Below are 18,627 nucleotides of genomic sequence, written 5' to 3'. Positions count from 1 at the left end.
GGCATTCAGGCCAAAGACTTTAATCTTGGTTTCATCAGACCAGAGAATCTTGTTTCTCATGGTCTGACAGTCCTTTAGTTGCCTTTAGGAAACTCCAAGTGGGCTTTGATGTGCCTTTTACTGAGAAGTGACTTCTGTCTGGCCACTCAAATCATATTTTATTGGTCACATACATGCGTTTAGCAGATGTTATTGCTGGTGTATTGGTAGACTGCTGCAGAGATGGGAGAACCTTCCAGAAGGATAACCATCTCCACCGAGAAACGCTAGAGCTCTGTCAGAGTGACCATCCAGTTCTTGGTCACCTCCCTGACCCTTCTCCCCCGATTGCTCAGTTTTGCCGGGCAGCCAGCACTATGAAGAGTCTTGGTGGCTCCAATCTTCCTCCATTTAAGAATGGAGAGCACTGTGTTCTTGGGGACCTTAAATGCTGCAGACATGTTTGGGTACCCTTCCCCAGATCTGTGTCGACACAATCCTATCTTGGAGCTCTACGGACAATTCCTTCGACCACATGGCTTAGTTTTTGCATGCACTGTCAACTGTGGGACATTAAATTAGACAGGTGTGTGCCTTTCCAAATCATTTCCAATCAATTGAATTTACCACAGGTGGACTCCAATCAAACAGGATGCACCTGAGCTCAATTTCAAGTCTCACAGCAAAGGCTCTGAATATTAATCTAAATAAGGTATTTCTGCTTTTATTAAATTTGCAAAAATCGCTTTGTCATAATGGGGTATTGTGTGTAGATTGATGAGTATTTTGTTTAAATTTTAGAAATATGTCTAACATAAAAAAACAGTAGAAAAAGTCAAGGGGTCTGAATACTTTATGAATGCACTGTACATTGAGAAACGCTGTCCTGAAGGAGAATCTGAGATGGATGCCATAGACAAAAGCATAGTTATTGACAGAGTCTCCTTCACCTACTGGTCTTAGTTCTCTTTACACTAGGACACAGAGAGCAAAGAAATGAAAAACTACAGTATAAGTGTACTAGACTGGTGTTCACTGTTAACAATTCTGTTACTACTACTTTACTTTTCTGACTGACTCATAACAGCACAGACATCCCTACAAATCAGTGAAGGGGACAGTGTTTGGATGACAGGGAATGATACACATGACAGCCAGGACACGTCCTGACTGTCAACATTGGGAAAAGTTCAACATTGGGGGAAAAAAGGTCAAAAGAGCGGAAAAAGGCCAAAGCCGTGGCAGGATACGCGTTCCACAAAAGGTCACAGCGTCAAAGTGGTATGATTTCTGTGGAAGGTATATTTTGGTGGACAAAAAAAAAAACATTGTAGAAAGTGACAATTAAATTCACGTGGCACATCATAAAATTGAAATTATTTTTGTCGGGCGTAACTACGTCTAAGTAATTTTCAAATTAGTTTTTTGTTGTTGAAAGATGTGAAAACGTACACAGTGCAACAAAAGGAGAGCTACACCAGCCACACAATCTACCGCAAGAAAATGTGAGATTCTAGTTCCTGCCGGATCTGGCAAGTGTTAAAAGAAGGGAAACACCTTCTCATTTACAGGTGGGAAGAGTTTCTTATGTCAATATATAGTGTCACTTCAGACTCTTGAGTCCAATATAGAAATTCCTACATACAAAACCTGCCTACACATCACCCCCTCTCTTCGTCAACCCAAGTCTGAGGGGGTACTGTTGCATAATTGTCTCCTCATCTACATGGAGATGCTACAAGTCTATAAAGCAGTATTTTATACAGGGTCATGTAAAAAGTATAAATTTCATGTAACCTTGTTGTTATCCCTCCATGTTCCTCCCACTGTCAATCCATCTTAATTTGAGTGTCATGCAAATGATAACCGGACCAAGCATAGACACCACTTCTTCTTCAGTCCATCAGCCTTTCATTTTCCCAACTCATCCCCTTCATACACACCTCCCAGCCTACCTTTGCAAGTGAATTCCTTTTCATTTTAAGCTCTTAACAAACAAAAAACACAATTAATCAAAAGGGAATACCCAGAAATGGGGATGTTGTGAAAGCCTACTGGGAGGCAAAACTACTCATCCAGAACAACGGTGCCAATTATAGCCACCATGGTGCCATACGCATTTAACCTTTATGGTCACTGACACAATGGCAGAGGTTCAACACAAGAGAACACAGTGGCATTAGGACCCCTGTGGACCTAAAATGTTCTTATGAAAGGAGTCATTCAAAAAGGTCTCACTTTGTCTGATCGAACCAATTATAGGCTACTCTGTTCACACTATTGAGCTGAACGGTACTGGGCTGAACGGTACTGGGCTGAACTGGTTACACATCCACCATCTTTGCTGGAACTGTGCTGGAAAGGACAATGTGAAAACAAAAGACATATTCCAGCACAGCAAGATTTGGGTATTTTACCAGATAAGATGACTAAGAAAAAAAAATATTACTTACAGCAACTACCTGGGGAATAGTTACATGGGGAGAGGAGGGGGGGGGGGTGAATGAGTCAATTGGAAGCTGGAGATGATTAGGTGACGATGATGGTATGACTTTAGCCAGGACGCTGGGGTTAACACCCCTACTCTTACGAGAAGTGCCATGGGACCTTTAGTGACCACAGAGTCAAGACACCCATTTAATGTTCCACCCGAAAGACCGCACCCTACACAGGGTAATGTCCCCAATCACTGCCCTGGGGCATTGGGAGATAATTTTTTGGACCAGAGGAAAGACTGCCTCCTACTGGCCCTACAACACCACTTCCAGCAGCATCTGGTCTCCCATTCAGGGACCGACCAGCACCAATCCTGCTTACTTTGGAGGCAAGCCATCAGTGAGATGCAGGGTGGTACGCAGTTGTCTGAAAGGGTACGAGTCATCTGGGACCTGGTGATGCTTGGCGACCACGTGTTCCACATGAGTTCCACAGCTGCGTTTTGCTTATCGAGCAAAAACGTTGGGGAGGTCTGCTAATTAAGCGTCGCAGGGAGCCATTCATCTGGGCTGATTGTTTCTGCACAGGGTTTAATCAGCCTCGCGTGAAGCCCACTGAACAACACAGCCACCCCCATTCAGGTGTTAACAAGGCCGTGACGCCAAACATACACACTTAACATGCAAAACCAAGCATTCTTGAGACCCATTCGCAAAACAATTACATCCCATGCTGCTATTGAATTAAATTGATACTATTCTTCTGGGTTTGCTGGCTAAAGCCCCGTTAAAAGAAGGGGCATTCCAAGGTGAGTAGTAAAGGTACCTTTTTCTTTGACTGACAACAAATAGGCCAATGCAATACCTGTGTAATATCTGTGGGAAAGTCTAGCCAATTACTTTCCCATCTCACTTCCATATTCAAACAATGGTTTTCGGTAAACCAATGGCTATGTGTGAGTATGTATAGCCTGCAGCTGTTGGGGATTTCATATAACCTACACATTTTTGGTTCACGACTTACACTAAACAGAAAGCACATTACAAGCAAGGGTATCCCACAATGCATGCCTCAACACTCCTCTTTGGGAATGCCCTGGCTCTCACTAAAACTGAAGTCTTTTTCATTGATACTCACCAACTTGAAACGGGACTGGTTTCAATTCTAATTATTTCAAGGAACAGCATAGGTTAAAGGTTCAACCATAAACTATATATGCAAATAAGGGGACATCACTTGCTGTGCTGACCTTTCATGACCTATGGACAGCGAGAAAATGGCTAAAACCAACACGGCATTACAGTGATCTTCTCAATACTAAGTTACCGTACAGGTTGCAATGTGCACAATCGCATTGTGAATCAACTGCAATATTGTTTGAAAAACATTGTTACTAGACATGTCAGAAAAAAATAGAAGCCTGCGAGGACACATTTTTCTGCACTCTCCTTTTGTTTTACACATGTTGCTATGCGAGATGGATCCCTTGTTTATTGCTACACTTCACATACATTCATTAACATCGCACTTATCAATCAATAATCTACTGTCGACAAGGCTTCTCCCCCTCTAAGGATTTTCACTTGGGCGGATTCTTAAATAAACTTCATTTTCCTGATTAAGATGTAATTATACAGATTTCTCTCCCCTCAAAACGGAGAGCGTTTATATCTTAATTTCAAGTAAGTATGGACCCCTAAATGAGCATAGATTTTAAATGGGGTCCCTCTTCCACGACTGAAAACACAAGGACGGCGTTTCATTGGACAAAGCAGCTTTCAGAAGATATCACAGGCTGTGTGCTGGGTATGACAATCCTTTTGCACTGCAAATGTATTTGAGCTTAAATAACATAGGCCTACTTGAATGCTGGACAATAACATAGCAAAGCTAGTGGTACCAAAGCCGACTGACAACTGCAAATTTGACCTCCTTTAAATAAAAAAATGACAGCTACCGTCCTAATTTACCCTACCTCCTCATAAAATCATCTCTGATAAAAACTTAAGTGGAAAAGCCGCTGAACCATAGCTTCTCCAGACCAATAAGTGGCACACTCTCTGTTGATATTTTGCAGAGAGCTTCCTGTACACTGTCATAGGAAAGTCTGAGGTAATGGTGTTGTCATGACTCTGCTTTTGTATATAATCAAATCACATTTTATGTCACCTGCGCTGAATACAACAGGTAGACCTTAACGTGAAATGCTGACTTACAAACCCTTACCCAACAATGCAGATTGTTTTTTAAAGTAAGAAAATATTTGCTGAAAAAATATATAAAATAAAAAAAGTAACAAAATAACTAACGAGGTTATAGACAGTGCCTTGCGAAAGTATTCGACCCCCTTGAACTTTGCGACCTTTTGCCACATTTCAGGCTTCAAACATAAAGATATAAAACTGTATTTTTTTGTGAAGAATCAACAACAAGTGGGACACAATCATGAAGTGGAACGACATTTACTGGATATTTAAAACTTTTTTAACAAATCAAAAACTGAAAAATTGGGCGTGCAAAATTATTCAGCCCTTAAGTTAATACTTTGTAGTGCCACCTTTTGCTGCGATGACAGCTGTAAATCGCTTGGGGTATGTCTCTATCAGTTTTGCACATCGAGAGACTGAAATTTTTTCCCATTCCTCCTTGAGGTTGGATGGAGAGCATTTGTGAACAGCAGTTCAGTTATTCCAACAGATTCTCAATTGGATTCAGGTCTGGACTTTGACTTGGCCATTCTAACACCTGGATATGTTTATTTTTGAACCATTCCATTGTAGATTTTGCTTTATGTTTTGGATCATTGTCTTGTTGGAAGACAAATCTCCCTCCCAGTCTCAGGTCTTTTGCAGACTCCATCAGGTTTTCTTCTAGAATGGTCCTGTATTTGGCTCCATCCATCTTCCCATCAATTTTAACCATCTTCCCTGTCCCTGCTGAAGAAAAGCAGGCCCAAACCATGATGCTGCCACCACCATGTTTGACAGTGGGGATGGGGTGTTCAGGGTTTAGAGCTGTGTTGCTTTTACGCCAAACATAAAGTTTTGCATTGTTGCCAAAAGGTTCAATTTTGGTTTCATCTGACCAGAGCGCCTTCTTCCACATGTTTGGTGTGTCTCCCAGGTGGCTTGTGGCAAACTTTAAACAACACTTTTTATGGATATCTTTAAGAAATGGCTTTCTTCTTGCCACTCTTCCATAAAGGCCAGATTTGTGCAATATACGACTGATTGTTGTCCTATGGACAGAGTCTCCCACCTCAGCTGTAGATCTCTGCAGTTCATCCAGAGTGATCATGGGCCTCTTGGCTGCATCTCTGATCAGTCTTCTCTTTGTATGAGCTGAAAGTTTAGAGGGACGGCCAGGTCTTGGTAGATTTGCAGTGGTCTGATACTCCTTCCATTTCAATATTATCGCTTGCACAGTGCTCCTTGGGATGTTTAAAGCTTGGGAAATCCTTTTGTATCCAAATCCGGCTTTAAACTTCTTCACAACAGTATCTCGGACCTGCCTGGTGTGTTCCTTGTTCTTCATGATGCTCTTTGCGCTTTTAACGGACCTCTGAGACTATCACAGTGCAGGTGCATTTATACGGAGACTTGATTATACACAGGTGGATTGTATTTATCATCATTAGTCATTTAGGTCAACATTGGATCATTCAGAGAGCCTCACTGAACTTCTGGAGAGAGTTTGCTGCACTGAAAGTAAAGGGGCTGAATAATTTTGCACGCCCAATTTTTCAGTTTTTGATTTGTTAAAAAAGTTTGAAATATCCAATAAATGTCGTTCCACTTCATGATTGTGTCCCACTTGTTGTCGATTCTTCACAAAAAAATACAGTTTTATATCTTTATGTTTGAAGCCTGAAATGTGGCAAAAGGTCGCAAAGTTCAAGGGGGCCGAATACTTTCGCAAGGCACTGTACAATGGGGTACTGGTACCAAGTCAATGTGCAGGGGTACAGGAACCAACAGCTGGTGAATAGCTGGTGTCAAGGCACACAGGCTTTATCTGTGAGAGTTCCAGTCTCTTGCCAAACCCAGGGCCATTGAGTCAATCGGGACATGCCAACTCAGTGGTAGGGTCATCACACACACACCAAAAGCGAGGGTCTCTTGAAACAAGCACTGAGTGTCTTGACTCAATGGGTAAGTGCAATCAACATTGTACTTTTTCCCCACACCGTGTGAGAAAAATACCTTCCCTATAAAAAGGTAATGATATCAATATTAGGATAGTCAATATGCGAGGTACTCCACCACAACATGCTCCTTTCATCAGGGGTCATTGTGGCTGGATCCTAAGTACATCAGTGGAGGGCACCTGGTCTATTGTTACCCAACCGCAGGTGCACTGGTCGCTTATTTAGAGCCTGTCACTTTGTTGTGTTTGAACAAAGGGGGTGTTTAAAGGGCAGCCTGTTTATTTTCTAACCTTTTTTTCTTTTGACCAAGGTCAATGATGCTGAAGCAGAGCCAAGGCCACTTACATTGAATTCTGTTGTGATCTTTCCCTCCAAAAATGATAAAGCTTACATAAACTGTCCAGTTTGTCTGATATAGGCCTACAATCTTATAAGCCATGTTTGTTTGGAACATATTTGTTCCCAGGAGGGGAAGCAGTTGCTTATCCTTAAATGAGATGCAGAGGCTGATAGTTTTAACGGATTAGAAAAATGGTATCTGTAGGTTCTATTGAGCCAAGGGACTGGCTTAGCCATGATTTGTGATAGATCTGAAATACTGCATTCATGATACACATCTACAGAAACCAAACCGTGTAACGTTTAACAAGGCATTAGCTCAACCTTTCTTTGTGGAACTGAATCTGTACGATGGGAATTTGTAAGAGTTGAATCTTGGCACAACGTCGCATCAAAAATGCAGGAGGACGAGTGACGGAGGCCTGATGGGCCTTGCTACACCAGGCAGTCAGTTGCGATAAGGCACCGTGGAAATTAAAAGTGTGCACACTGTGAAATCCCTTCATGGCAGCTCCAGTCTGCTGGAGCACATCAATTGTGTTAAAGAACTGCAAATAAATAAAATAAATAAATAACATTGTATGTCACATACTACCTATACTGAGTAAACCCTCCTTGATTATGAACTATCGATGCTCTATATCAGGGACAGCATTCACAAATATGCTAACCCCCCCCCCCCCCAAAAAAATAATTTTACAAGACATTTGTAATGGATTCCTCTTCTACCCCATGTAGTTGAGTGTGATCAGGGCCATAGCTTTCTCCATACAAATACAGTGTGGGAAGGAGCAGATGGATGGTAGAGTGATACACATTGGAGGACATGGCGATGGCTGTTCCATCATTGACAAAGCATAACCGTCCATTCATACTGCTCGACAGTGGTCAACACCAGGGACAACCATTCATAGACTGCAGAATTCCATTCATAGAGAAAGAGAAAGGGAGAGAGAAAGGTAGACAGCAATGAGCACTGGATTTTCCAGGGCTCAGAAAGTACTGTACTTCTATATTTTTTTCTGGTAGAATTGAGTGTCTGGTGGGTGACAAAGCACAGGTGAAATACATCTCAAAAATGTATTGTAGGCTTATAAAGACAAAGGGAAAAGTAAATAAACAAATAAAATCTTCAGACAACAAGACTCACGATGCAGGATCCATGTTTAGATGTTTATCCTTCATTCTTGCATATCTTGGATTGGTAAAGATACAGCTGGTTATGCATCTCTTTTTCGATATATAATTGAAAGAAAATACTTCCTCTTGGCTGAAGTTTTAACTCAAAAATAACTTGACATTGCACCTGAATACCCCTGTGTAATTCTGAAGTTGAGACCCCAAAATAAAGCAGACATAGGGTATATTTGAAACTTTTAGGAATGGGTCCTCCTGCATTCAGAATGGGCCCACCTGTGTTCCAACTCACAGCAGTCTTCATCAATTCCGCTGAGACTTTTCCTTACATTGTTCAGTAAACTGTAGCATATAATTAGACCTATATAGACACTTAGAGCTCCCGCGGTCAGATTAATTCTTAGAAAGTAATTCAATGAGTGAAGAGTAGAATAATTGAAATTTTATTCAATCTCAGTATTTTGGCAATCTGTTAACCATCGATAGGCTAATATAATGGGTTAGGACTATTCTCATTGGGAACAAATGTATATTGCAATATAGTCTCTTCCAACAGCTGCCTGGGAAGTGAGTCTACATATGGGCCCCGAAATGTTGCCAAAGCTGCATGAGTATCAGACAGTTCAGCTTGCCCCGGTTCAGTAGCCTTGGCTCTACCCAAACCACCTATATAAATAAATTAGGCGCTCTCTCACTATTGACTTTTCTGCTGCACCGAGAATAATAGCCAGCACATATTAGCTAATTTGCGTTTCTTTCCTAACGCCATCTAGGCATCTACTGCTGTTTATCAGTGGCTGCCCGTTGGTTACAATCAATACATACATTCGCGTGAATTAAATTTCAAGTCTTACATGTCAAGCGTCAGGCAGCCATTTGCGTGCATATGGAACCAGTTGAGAGCACGTCCTCACTTACATACATGGCTGATGCATTTTCGGATTTTTCCCCTAATTGTACAGCCATCAACTACAATGCACACTAGCTTTGGCTACTCGCTGCGCTCTCCACACAGCTCTGTGAAACTACCGCTTGGTCTTGTGTCTACAAGTACCACTACATTGGTAGTACACATGGATAATCTTAATACAAGGGGTTTTAAAGCGAAAAATGTGGGTAAATTTGGAGGATTTTACCGTGTGCACATGCACTGCTTGTGTAGCCTGCCGGGCGCACACAGCGCATTCTCCGCCAATATGAGTTAACCCCTAGAGACTCGAGATGAAACAATGAAACGGATTTGAGACATTCACTACAATGTTGCTATTACCCGCATATTTGATATTTCTTTAAAAACGTTCGTTTCTTTAACATGTGTTCCTTATGACAATGCGCGACATGTATAAAAAATGACTATCAAATTATCCCAGACCTTGATTAGTCACTTTCAACCGTTGGTTGTTGATGGCTTGCAAATAAACTTGCATCAATATACGAACCATGCTATGGTATTGTTTGACTTAGCGCCACATTTACCCCCGAGTCACCCCTATAACGTTGGATGTGATTATTACTACCCCAAGTAGAGTTCACTCTACCACCCGTAAGAATCCAAATCCTGCCGCCGCAATTTCAAAAATGATATTCCATTTTAGCTAGGCCTCATCCATATCCTCGGACTCACCTGACTCGCCTTTACCCCTCAGGTTCCACAAGCTCAGGGTTCTCTTTCCGATCCTGAAGCGCTGCAGTAGCTCCTCACGACCAGGCACCGGCAGGCAACACAAAAGCTCTGATTGGGCCTCAACAAGCGCTCATCCCCTTGGTCTCAGCCCAGACAGACGGGTTATTGGTCGGCGGCTGTGTCGGAGGCGCGCCCCTATTATTATAAGGTGTGTGTTTTTGTCTATGTCTAGAGGGGAGGGGACAAAAAGCACTGAAATGATGGGAACTAAATGGCTTGTTATGGGCGCCGTGTCCGCAGTACAAGGCAAGCGTACTACTACATTGACAGATAAGAGTGGACAACAGTATTAAGTCCCTCTTCATTCAGCGATGGCCATCGACTGGATCTCCGAGGAACAATGCCCTTTCTACAACTCATCTTGAACCTAGTATTTTCGTGACTTGTAGAATAGCTTTTCTACCAAGAAGAACACCCGATTAAACGCTTGATAGTCTGTCTATACCGCAGTAAATCATATGCGTAAAAGCGGAAATTAAATAAATCAATTTGGTGTTTTATAATGTATCTTTTTCAAATTTAGGAATTGTCAAAATAATATATAGTCTATATATACAAGGCCTACGTATAATGCATATTCATAGACAAGATCATGTCACATCTGTATCCTATCCTTTAGGCTACAATAGAAATGAGATCGATTATTGTGATAGCGAATGGATGAACGATGACACGATCAATAATGTATAGCCTCTCTGCGTTGAGGCACGAACAATAAGATGCCTGACCTACTTAACAAGCTATACCCGAATCAAAAGTAAATGTTGCATTTACTAAAATATGCATATTTGGAACAACAATAGGATTGTTAAAGCATGGATTTGACTCAAAGTATTGATGAACTCCACTTTAGGCCGTGCGTAAAAGGCAAGCAATATTGTTCTTTACAAAAAAAGTGAGTGTATATTACTGGATACTTTCGATGTTTACCAGTAAACTACCAGAATGTTGGTATCTTTCAAGGATTTGATGTAATCTAGCACATGACATGTAGTGTCCCTTTTGGGTACTTCAGATTATTACTGGTGTCTGTAATTATCTCGGGCCCTCTCTCTGGTCATATCACATGTAAAATATATGAAATAAATAAATAAGATGATAATTAAAAATTCTCAATGACAAAGCTGTTAAATATTATCCTAAATATAGGCTTTCAGCATATCCTTTATATTTTTTACACAATTTAATTGATTTTACTATGTAAATATGTGTTTGTTGTCAATGTTTTGGAGTCAAAATAGTGGCAGTTGTGAAAAAGTCAATAGTTGGACAACTTGCAGAGGTAGTTTAAAATAGTGTCGCTATTGAAACACTTTGGTATATTACCGGTAGCTTTGCAACCCAATGCAGGCTTGCAGAGCTGCAGTTTACGCTATATTAATCGCGATTGTGTTGATATTCACTGTTAAAACAATTACAATGTTTTGCAACAGCAATAACTGAGCCCTCTAGCGGCATGCAAAGAAACCCTCGCTTGGCACTTGGCCAACACATGTAACCATACAGTCAATATACTACATGTACTGTACAGTCCTATCAGGCGGTTATATAAAATCACAAAGACTATATGCTACTCATGTAAAACCCCAGTGATGTAATCTTGAGGTTTTACCATCTTTAAATAATGGGTTTGACACTGTTTTTTTGTTATTTATTTACCATAAATGTTATATTACACTATATAGAATTCATTATTCACGATTAAATATTAAACTGGGTCACATTAGTCTTATAACCTGAGCTGGCTTAGCCATGTCCTGTAAAATAGAATTTCACATTATCAACCAATGATATATTCATGATGGCAAGGCCAAAGGGTCACACATCTTCAAGTTATTTGTTTGGTCGAAAGTCATTAACCACGAAGAGTAGCCAAGGAAACCTGGTTAGGGAGCTTTGTTCACTAATTGACATTAATCAATGGGATGAGGTAATGCCTCAAAACCAAGCTGACTCTTGCTCAGGGTTCTTCAGTCTCTATGTATTGTATAGTGAAAATAGAAGCTTCACCACTCTTTATGGACACAATATGATGACTGCAGTCACCTTTTCATTTTTAGAGTGTGTGTGTCTGTGTGCGTGTTCAGGGTGTGTTTGTGCATCTATTTAACCCTGGCTAAATATGAGAAATACATCTGCCAAACATCTGAGTTTTTTCTTACTGTATCTGTTGCCGATTACTTTTCTCTTTTTGGACTCTCTCATCATTTAAACATTAAAAAAATATTATTTAACCAGGTAAGTCAGTTAAGAACAAATTATTATTCACAATGATGGCCTAGGAACAGTCATTGGGTTAACTGCCTTGTTCAGGGGCAGAATGACAGATTTCCTACCTTGTCAGCTCGGGGATTCGATCCACCAACCTTTCAGTTACTGGCCCAACGCTCTAACCACTAGGCTACCTGCAGCCCGGCACCAAAGAATTACGAAAGATAAAATTAAGATTACAGGGAAAATCTTCACAGAATATAAACACATCCTCTATCTGCAGTTTGTCAGGGTCAAGTGAACCTTAATAGTGGTCAGTTCCTGGTTATGTCCCCTACTCTAAATAGAGACACTATGCTTTCCTTATTTTTATGATCCAAATCATATCAAGTAAAATAAAAATGTATTTGTCACATGCGCCGAATACAGCAGCTGTTGTATTCTTGGCCATGTACTATTATAATCTCCACCCGGCACAGCCAGAAGAGGACTGTTCACCCCTCAGAGCCTGGTTCCTCTCCAGGTTTTTTAATATGTTCCTGCCTTTATAGGGAGTTTTTACTATGAGCCCTTCATGAACAATACTGAGTTTTTAAACACTAAGTAAGAAAATGTGCTAAATAAACAAAAGGAAAAATAGTAACACAATAAAACAACAATAACAAGGCTATATACAAGGGGTACCGGTACCGAGTCAATGTGCAGGGGTACAGGTTAGTCCATAGCCACCCGGTCATCTCTCTAACTGCTGTACTGTATTGTATTTTTGAAACACATTCAGAGCCTTTCCCAGAAGTGACTTATCACTGCTGCCCAAAAATACCCCACAAAGACAGGAAGTCAAGCCATTTTCATGAGCCTGCTTTGTGTTCTAGAGTGGTAATTTCCCTCCATGACTACTTAATTACATTTTGTATTATACACGAGGCAGTGGGTTGTGCAATGGTATGTACAGTTGAAGTCGGAAGTTTATATACACCTTAGCCAAGTAAATTTAAACTCAGTTTTTCACAATTGCTGATTTAATCCTAGTAAAAATTCCCTGTCTTTGGTCAGTTAGGATCACCACTTTATTTTAAGAATGTGAAATGTCAGAAAAATAGTAGCGACAAATAATTTCTTTCAGCTTATATTTCTTTTATCACATTCCCAGCGCGTCAGACGTTTACATACACTCAATTTGTATTTGGTAGCATTGTCTTTAAATCGTTTAACTTGGGTCAAATCGTTTAACTTGGGTCAGTTGGGTGAATTTTGGCCCATTCCTCCTGACAGAGTTGGTGTAACTGAGTCAGGTTTGTAGGCCTCCTTACCTGCACGTGCTTTTTCCATTCTGCATACAAATGTTCTATAGGATTGAGGTCAGGGCTTTGTGATGGCCACTCCAATACCATGACTTTGTTGTACTTAAGCCATTTTGCCACAACCTTGGAAGTATGCTTGGTGTCAATGTCCATATGGAAGGCACATTTGTGACCAAGCTTTAACTTCCTGACTGATGTCTTGAGATGTTGCTTCAATATATCCACATAATTTCCCTGCCTCAAGATACCATATATTTTGTGAAGTGCACCAGTCCCTCCTGCAGCAAAGCAGCCCCACAACATGATGCTGCCACCCCCATGCTTAATGGTTGGGATGGTGTTCTTCGGCTTGCAAGCCTCCCCATTTTTCCTCCAAACATAACAATGGTCATTATGGCCAAACAGAACTAACAGAGGACTTTTATACAAAAAGTATGATCTTTGTCCCCATGTGCAGTTGTAAACCGTAGTCTGGATTTTTTTTGTCCCCATGTGCAGTTGCAAACCGTAGTCTGGCTATTTTATGGCGGTTTTGGAGCAGTGGCTTCTTCCTTGCTGAGTGGCCTTTCAGGTTATGTCGATTAAGGACTTGTTTTACTGTGGCTATAGATACTTTTGTACCTGTTTCCTCCAACATCTTCACAAGGTCCTTTGCTGTTATTCTGGGATTGATTTGCACTTTTCGCACCAAAGTACGTTTATCTCTAGGAGACAGAACGCGTCTCCATCCTGAGCGGTATGACGGCTGCGTGGTCCCATGGTGTTTATACTTGCGTACTATTGTTTGTACAGATGAACGTGGGACCTTCAGGCGTTTGGAAATTGCTCCCAAGGGTATACCAGAATTTTTTTCTGAGGTCTTGGCTGATTTCTTTTGATTTTCCCATGAAGACAAGCAAAGAGGCACTGAGTTTGAAGGTAGGCCTTGAAATACATCCACAGGTACACCTCCAATTGACTCAAATTATGTCAATTCATCTATCAGAATCTTCTAAAGCCATGACATTATTTTGTGGAATTTTCCAAGCTGTTTAAAGGCACAGTCAACTTAGTGTATGTAAACTTCTGACCCACTGGAATTGTGATTAATAGAAATAATCTGTCTGTAAACAATTGTTGGAAAAATTACTTGTCTCATGCTCAAAGTAGATGTCCTAACTGACTTGCCAAAATTATAGTTTGTTAACAAGAAATTTGTGGAGTGGTTGAAAAACAAGTTTTAATGACTCCAACCTAAGTGTGTGTAAACTTCCGACTTCAACTGTATGTAGAACATACCAGTAGGAACGGAATGCGACATAGTCCTCTGCGCCGAATGTCTCCATTAACATCCATGCAACCGCTGTACTGTCAGAGGACCATGCAGGGCACAAAGCGTGAGAGTCAGAGTGTTCTTCTCCGGGGCCTGCTCTCAATCATTCATGTGAATTTGGGCACTGCAACTGGACAAGAGATCAACAGAAACAGATAAGTTATCTGGAGGGTTGCAACACTGCAGTAGTCCACCAACCGCATTACATTGCATATCCTATGATTCATTGTAACTTGCTCTGAGAGAGGATGCTGTCTGACTTATATCATGCATTATTTAATCTCAGTGCCTTAATGCACATTGCTTAAGCCAACAGTGTCATTTAGATATGAATCTTATAACCCCTTCCTTTTGAATATTGCATTTGTCAACTATTGGCCCAACAAATGCTGTTTGTAAAGCTCCACATTTCCCTGCAAATCCTTCTTGAAAAACACCAACACTTTACTTCCTCTGTGAAGCTGGCCAGATAATTCAGTGGTGATTTCCTACAATGCGGACCATTCACTGGATTTAGGTATTAAATAGATTAGAGATCAATTTCACACATGTCCACTGTGATTCAACAACATGTTCTCTAATGTTTGGCCATTTTGGTGTGACAAGGAAGAGAGGGGAAGTCTTATTTTACATGGCTGCACAGAACTTACACCTTCACAGTCATGTCAGATCAGTGACTCCTCAAATGAAGGGAGGAAAAACGCATATTCAAAGTATTTTCATCAGAGACACTGAGTGACTTCCTGATCCCATATGAAAGGACACATGACCATTGACGCCAAAGCTCTCCATCACATGATGTTGGGATTACGGGTTATGAAATGGGGGTTCTTGAGTACATGACAGGAAATTACAGTTAAATGGGCGAGGGACCGCTCAAAACACTGCAGATACGGAGGGAGATACACAGTAGTGTAACCTAGGTCATGTTCAGTTGGGGAACATTTTATAAGCAATTGTTATTGGACAAGTACAGGAAGTCCCTCCCTATTTTAGTCATTTTTCTTCTTCATTGGTCAATTCGGTGTCTAATGAACACAACCCTTGCCCTTCCCAACAATTCGGAAGATGTAGGCCGTGATTCAATCTAAGGGAACTATACAGCCAACAATCACCTTCTTAATGACGTTTTAACGTCAGTTATAGTGCAGCGCCTTGCATTGAATCCCAGCCACATTCATTGTTTACACCACTGGAGATTCCCCTGACATTCCAATAAAATAGTTTGGGTCATTGGCTAATAGGCGATTAGCATGCATGGAAAAGAACAACTGTGTGATCTCCAACCTTGATTGATTGCTAATGGGAATTGCAGTCAGTACAGGTACATTCTGCCACTCACATGGTTGTCTGGCAGTTGCTTTACCATGCAGGTACAAATCATGCTTACACTGGGTCACCAATACAGTTACACTGGGCCACCAATACAGTTACACTGGGCCACCAATACAGTTACACTGGGTCACCAATACAGTTACACTGGGTCACCAATACAGTTACACTGGGCCACCAATACAGTTACACTGGGTCACCAATATAGTTACACTGGGCCACCAATACAGTTACACTGGGTCACCAATACAGTTACACTGGGCCACCAATACAGTTACACCGGGCCACCAATACAGTTACACCGGGCCACCAATACAGTAACACTGGGCCACCAATACAGTTACACTGGGCCACCAATAACATCAGGTCTTGTTCCCGGAGAATATTAGAGGGAGATGGGGAGTCTAAAAAAAAATGTGGTTAAAAATATCTGCTTTCTCATCCCTTCACAGGTATGTTTCACATATAATTGACTGACAGATTTTCTTGGCAGTGGCTGCAGGGACTGTTTTAGCAAGGCCCTCTGTAGATCCAAGTTGGGTTTTGTCATCGCTCTTTAACACCCGTTTGACGAAATGTTTTGAACGGCTTTAAACCCTTGCATCACTCCAGCTGACACGGAGATATGTTTTTACACCACAATTAGATGTGATGTTTGGCCTAATCCGACATTAACCTCTCTTTAACCTACAGTAGGGTAGGAAGGGAAAAAAACTCACACAGAGGGAGATCTGAGGGCGGATGTAGGTTTCAACTGGCCCCGGTCCAGTCTTTGCCCAAAAAACCCCACTTCATTATGGTTGCCCAAATTCAATCTATAATCCTGCCCCCTCTAAGTTGGGTGTGTCAACATGGAGCCCACATTAAATACTGACTCTAAGTAGATTACGAGGTTTAACTCCTGATTTAAAACCCATACTACAAAATATGGATACGGTAGCAAACACTTTGGTGAGACTGTCAGACGTTAGAGAGAGGAACAAGTGGTGTTCCAGACAGTAGATACAGTAGACAAACAGACGGACACAGATGCATAGACACACATGCACACATAGGAAATATAAAATAGCACATAAACTTTATACCTGAAGAGAAGATAGTATAACATTGACACAATAGTCCAATTGTCTTGCTGATTGACACTGAAAGCATTCTCCTCATACTGTAGGTCTGCCAACAAAGACTGTTGACCTCTGGATTGCCGGCTTCCAAGTCAACTCTTATCTCCTTACCCCTAGGCACTATTGTAGACCTAAAATCATTGAATAAATGTGCTGTACGCACTGTACTGATAAGGTGATGCAATTATCATATTATCTCAAACCCATTTGATCCTGTTATGTACTTGAGTGAAGACCCAAAAGCGGTTTTAACAGAAAACAGAGTTCTTTAATGAAAAACAGGAATGGCATAAATCCTCTTCCAACGTTGACAATGGAACAAAAAGAACGTAGTATAGTGCAGGATGCACCTGCCAGGCAGACTCCGACAGGATAGGACAAGGTGGAAGCAAACGAGACGACAGCTTGCTTCTGGCATCAAAAACACAAACAAGAATCAGACACTGAAAGTAGCAGGAACAGAGAGAGAAATAGAGACCTAATCAGAGGGGGAAGAGAGAACAGGTGTGAAAGAGTGAATGAGCTAGTTAGGGGAGATGTAGAACAGCTGAAGAATGAGAGACAGAGAAGGTAACCTAAAAAGACCAGCAGAGAGAGACAGAGTGAAGAGAAAGGACAGGAACAGACATAACAAGACATGACAGTACCCCCCCCACTCACCGAGCGCCTCCTGGCGCACTCGAGGAGGAAACCTGGCGGCAACGGAGGAAATCATCGATCAGCGAATGGTCCAGCACGTCCCGAGAGGGAACCCAACTCCTCTCCTCAGGACCGTACCCCTCCCAATCCACTAGGTACTGATGACCACGGCCCCGAGGGCGCATGTCCAAAATCTTACGAACCCTGTAGATGGGTGCGCCCTCGACAAGGATGGGGGGGGGGACGAGCGGGGGCGTGAAGAACGGGCTTAACACAGGAGACATGGAAGATCGGGTGAACGCGACGAAGATAGCGGGAGAAGAAGTCGCACTGCGACAGGATTAATGACCTGGGAAATACGGAACGGACCAATGAACCGCGGGGCCAACTTGCGAGAAGCTGTCTTAAGGGGAAGGTTCTGAGTGGAGAGCCATACTCTCTGACCGCAACAATATCTAGGACTCTTGGTCCTACGCTATTAGCGGCCCTCACAGTCTGCGCCCTATTACGGCAAAGTGCCGACCTGACCCCCTTCCAGGTGCGCTCGCAACGCTGGACAAAAGCCTGAGCGGAGGGGATGCAGGACTCGGCGAGCTGAGATGAGAACAGCGGAGGCTGGTACCCGAGGCTACTCTGAAAAGGAGATAGACCGGTAGCAGACGAGGGAAGCGAGTTGTGGGCGTACTCTGCCCAGGGGAGCTGTTCTGACCAAGACGCAGGGTTACGAAAAGAAAGACTGCGTAAAATGCGACCAACAGTCTGATTGGCCCGTTCGGCTTGACCGTTAGACTGGGGATGAAAGCCGGACGAGAGACTGACGGAAGCCCCAATCAAACGGCAAAACTCCCTCCAAAATTGAGACGTGAACTGCGGGCCTCTGTCGGAAACGACGTCAGACGGAAGGCCATGAATTCGGAAAACATTCTCGATAATGATCTGAGCCGTCTCCTTAGCAGAAGGGAGCTTAGCGAGAGGAATGAAATGAG

General features: G+C 42.0%; 1 protein-coding gene across 2 annotated transcripts in view; it reads right to left on the bottom strand.

The window, feature by feature from the left end:
- LOC135549860 (transcriptional repressor p66-beta-like) overlaps positions 1–9,816 on the bottom strand; it is a 43,377-nt gene extending 33,561 nt beyond the window's left edge. For both annotated transcript variants that reach the window (XM_064980214.1, XM_064980215.1), the window contains exon 1: positions 9,663–9,816. The gene's annotated coding sequence lies outside the window, so the exon portion shown is untranslated. The remainder of the gene's footprint in view (positions 1–9,662) is intronic.
- Positions 9,817–18,627: the final 8,811 nt, after the last annotated feature.

The sequence above is a fragment of the Oncorhynchus masou genome, chromosome 12 (assembly GCF_036934945.1).
Source record: "Oncorhynchus masou masou isolate Uvic2021 chromosome 12, UVic_Omas_1.1, whole genome shotgun sequence".
NCBI classification, from domain to species: Eukaryota; Metazoa; Chordata; class Actinopteri; order Salmoniformes; family Salmonidae; genus Oncorhynchus; species Oncorhynchus masou.
This window is presented reverse-complemented; position numbering and strand designations above follow the sequence as displayed.